The sequence below is a fragment of the Boleophthalmus pectinirostris genome, unplaced genomic scaffold (genome assembly GCF_026225935.1).
Source record: "Boleophthalmus pectinirostris isolate CB_2022bp ecotype Guang Dong unplaced genomic scaffold, ASM2622593v1 HiC_scaffold_23, whole genome shotgun sequence".
NCBI lineage: Eukaryota > Metazoa > Chordata > Actinopteri > Gobiiformes > Gobiidae > Boleophthalmus > Boleophthalmus pectinirostris.
The window spans coordinates 35,291,973-35,295,737 of NW_026571207.1; the positions used below are offsets into that span (position 1 = coordinate 35,291,973).

At 39.7% G+C, this 3,765-nt stretch overlaps 1 long non-coding RNA gene across 1 annotated transcript; it reads right to left on the reverse strand.

Moving 5' to 3' along the window:
- Positions 1-2,689: 2,689 nt before the first annotated feature.
- Positions 2,690-3,466, reverse strand: LOC129410522 (uncharacterized). The gene is made up of 3 exons (XR_008632900.1): positions 3,345-3,466; positions 2,798-2,903; positions 2,690-2,717 (listed from the first exon to the last, which is right to left on the reverse strand). It is a non-coding gene; the product is annotated as an uncharacterized LOC129410522 (long non-coding RNA).
- Positions 3,467-3,765: the final 299 nt, after the last annotated feature.

Sequence of the window (3,765 nt, forward strand, 5' to 3'; positions counted from 1 at the left end):
AACCAGCGAACCTATGAGTTGCTCATTCTAAATCGTGAAGTCAGAAGGATGACCAGAAACCACCAAAAGGAGATCTCAAATCTGATGTTGGAAAATGGTCAGAAAAATGCTGAAATCCAAGAGCTCAAACAGTCCCTCACAGATCTGCAGTTTAATGACCAGGAACAGTTAAACAAGATTTCAGAATATAAGAAAGATTCAAAACAAATCCAGGAAGAAACAGAAAGATTATATATGATCCAACTTCAGTCACTGCAAGACCAAAACAATACATTATCTGCTAATATAGCAAAATTAGATAAAGATGCAAAAGCATCAGAGATGATAATAAATGATCTCAAGGGTCAGATTCAGGCAGAGACTGAAGAAAAACTGAAACTCAAAGCTGAGCTTGACCAACTTCAAGTCAATTTACAGTCACGTGAGGAAAGGATGGAACAGCTCAGCAGAGAGAAGAGGGAACAGGACATGACGATGTCCTCTATGAAAAAGTTTGATCAGGATACACTTTTGTTTGCAGCTGAAATAGAGGGTCTCACACAAAATCTGACCAGATCTCAGTCAGATCTCAAAGAGAGAGACTCTAAACTGGTCGTTCTTAAGGCCAGGTTAGATGAGATTAGCACTTTACTCAATGAGGTAATAAAAAAGAACAATAGTCTTGTGTTGGAAAATGCCCAGCAAAAAGCTGATCTCATAGAGCTCAAAGATTTAGTCACTAACCTGCAGTCTAGAGGAGGAACATCTGAAAACTCTTTTAGAATCAGAGAAAAGTTGGGAGCAGGAAAAGACTCGTCTTCAGCCTCAAGTTGAAGAAACAGAAAAGTCACTGATCAGTGAACTTGAGTCCCTCCGAACTAAAAATGGAAAACTATCTGTTACTGTGAACCATTTAAGTGAAGAGGTAGAGAGCTCAAATTGCACAATTAAGGAGCTCAACGTTCACATTCAGGGACAAACAGAAAATCCAGGAGCTCAGAGCTGAAGTTGGTGAATTTCAAGAACAGGTACAGTCTCCTGAGGAAAAGAACACACAACTCAGCAAAGAGAAGACTGAATGTGAACGCATCATTTCTTTAACAAAAGAAAGGTCCGAACAGGATAGACTTGGGTTTCTGGCTCAAATAGAGACACTCACTGACGAACAAGCCAGACTGCAGTCACTTATTAAACAAGCAGAGGCTGAAAACGTTAGCATAACTACAAAGTTTAATGAGATGACCTCTTTTCAACTGAGTGAAACCACAAGAAAAGAAAAGCTTGAGATTCAAAATGAGCAGCAGAAAATGGAGCTCCAACAGTTGAAAGAGTTCATTACTGATCTGCAGTCTAAAAATGCCACCCAGATCCAGGAGCAACAGGAGGTTATGTCCAACCTGGAGTCTAGAGAGAATCAACTCAACAGCACCAACCTTTAGCTCAAATGGAGAAGCTCTCAAAAGACAATAAGACATTTCACTCTCTTGATGACCATAGATTTATTAAGTACAAGGAATCAAAACATTCAAAGACCCCAAACAGCAACAAATATGGCAATGAACCTGGTGCCAGTGGTTAAGATGACACAGGTCCAAATACAAGCAGCAAATGGACAAGAGGACTCTTGATTGCAGGTGGCTGTGCTGTAGCAGCTTGGGCTTTTTTGAAATATGGTCCAAAAGAAAGGATAACGGGGCTTTTGGGTTTCACCTCACCTTTAACCTGATGTTTGTGTCACTCCCTGAGACATCTTTGGTGACATAAATATATAGTTTGTTTTAAGGGGGACGGCACTGGGAATAAATTCTGGTGAAGTCTCCCAGAATGGAGGTGAGTTGTCATAAAACGCTATGTTACTCTGATGAAGACAAATAAAATACATTAAAAAACAAAACAATGTTCATGTTTTTATTATTTTAATCACTGTGTACAAAAGATCACAAAATATGAATCGTTTGTATAGGATGGACGTGTTCAAACCTTGTTTATATCTTTTCTAATATAAATATGATCTGCCTAAAACTGAGTTACACATATTTTGTATTAAAGTAAATTTTATTTTTCTTTCCTAAAATATATTGTAAAAGCTGCACACTGTTAACCTACATCTGTGTATCATTCATTCATTTTTCAAAATAAACCCAATAAACCCAAAACTAAGAAAATTAAAATCAGGGGAAACCTCCAACCTGCCACGGACACAAGAACCACCACAGCATGCAGTGACCCTTGTTATTTTGGTTTTAAAGAGGCTCTATGTAGGATTTTGGAATTTATAACAGATTCGAACCACAACACTTGTCACTAGGGAAGCTCCACTCCTGCGCGTCCTGATCCACACACTTGTACGAGTACAAGTAAATCAAGACATAGTTTTTGAGACAACAGGAAAGATCATTTACATTTATTAAAAATAAACAACACTTTGTCAGTGCATTTTAGAGTAAAATAAGATAGATTTGTCTGGGTGTGTCTGTGTGTGTCTGGGTGTGTTTGTGTTTGTCCAAATGTTTGCAAGAACCTTTCTGTATTTTTGCATGAACTCCCATTTTAGTCGACTAATCGATTGGCAGGGCATGTTTTTAGTTAGTTTAGTTTTTAGTTTTTCTCAGAGGACTACAGCTCTAGTTTAAATGGACACATCTGAAATCGCTGTTTGGGTCAAAGACAATGTTTACCTGGACCAGATGGCGGAGGGAGCTGAAGCGCTCTGCGTAGTGGATCTTACACTCGTGAGTCTGAAAAAACATTTGAGAAGTTTATCATTTTTATATTTGTCACACATAAAAGAATGAATCTAACTAGAAGAAATGTTTACTTTGAGGAACCATCTGTTGTCGACCCAGCGGAAGAATGTCTTAGTCATGCGCCCCTGACTGAGCATGTGATCAGGAGGTGCGCCGAAGTCTGATCATAATTCTCAACTGTATCAAAAGAAGCACATGTTTGTTAGATAAGACTTAAAGGTGCACTAGGTAACATTTCTGGAGAGTCCAGTACCATGGAGAAGTTATTGTTAACCCGGGTATGTATTAAACGTACACTAGCAGTCAAATGTTCGATATATTGTGAGGGCCTCCGCTATTATTGTGAGACTTTTGACGATACAATGTCACAATATGTGGGTTTTCGTTATGCCTAGAAGGGACTGGCTGGTCAGGTAACTAACTACAGCTTGACTACAGGAAGACAGATTAATTGCCATTTTGTGGAATATTTCAGACAAAGCAATGCCATCCTCATGGAGACCATCAGGTATCAGAGCCTCCACCAGAAAAGTTACGTAGTGCACCTTTAATATGTATGTCAAATTCAAGAAAGAAGAAAAAAGGGTTTTCATGATCTACGCTTGTCCGATGACTTACCGCCTCAAATTCAGTGGTGTTGGGGAATAATTTAATTCCTAACCACAGGTCGGCAAACATGGTCCCCAGGGACCACACGTCCACGGCCTCGTTCCAAGGCAAACCCAGAATGATTTCAGGGGGTCTGGAGAGGAGAGAGACATTAAGAGCAGTGGGTCAGATGAGCAAATATAGCATTTTCAAAACAATAAAAGGAAGCATGGTGATCTAAATATGTTATGTGTAAGAGGTTAAAAGCCCATAAAAGTCAAATACCCCGTCTTTAAATATCCCAAGTCCATCCCTGTATGTCCCACCACTGTATTCCCTGTTATGTCCTTTCTCTACTTTTTGAGACCTACTGTGGCACACGTGGTGGATCCTCCTGCCCAGTTTGGCCTCCTTTGCGGGCCTGGCCAAACCGAAGTCGATGAGTTTGACC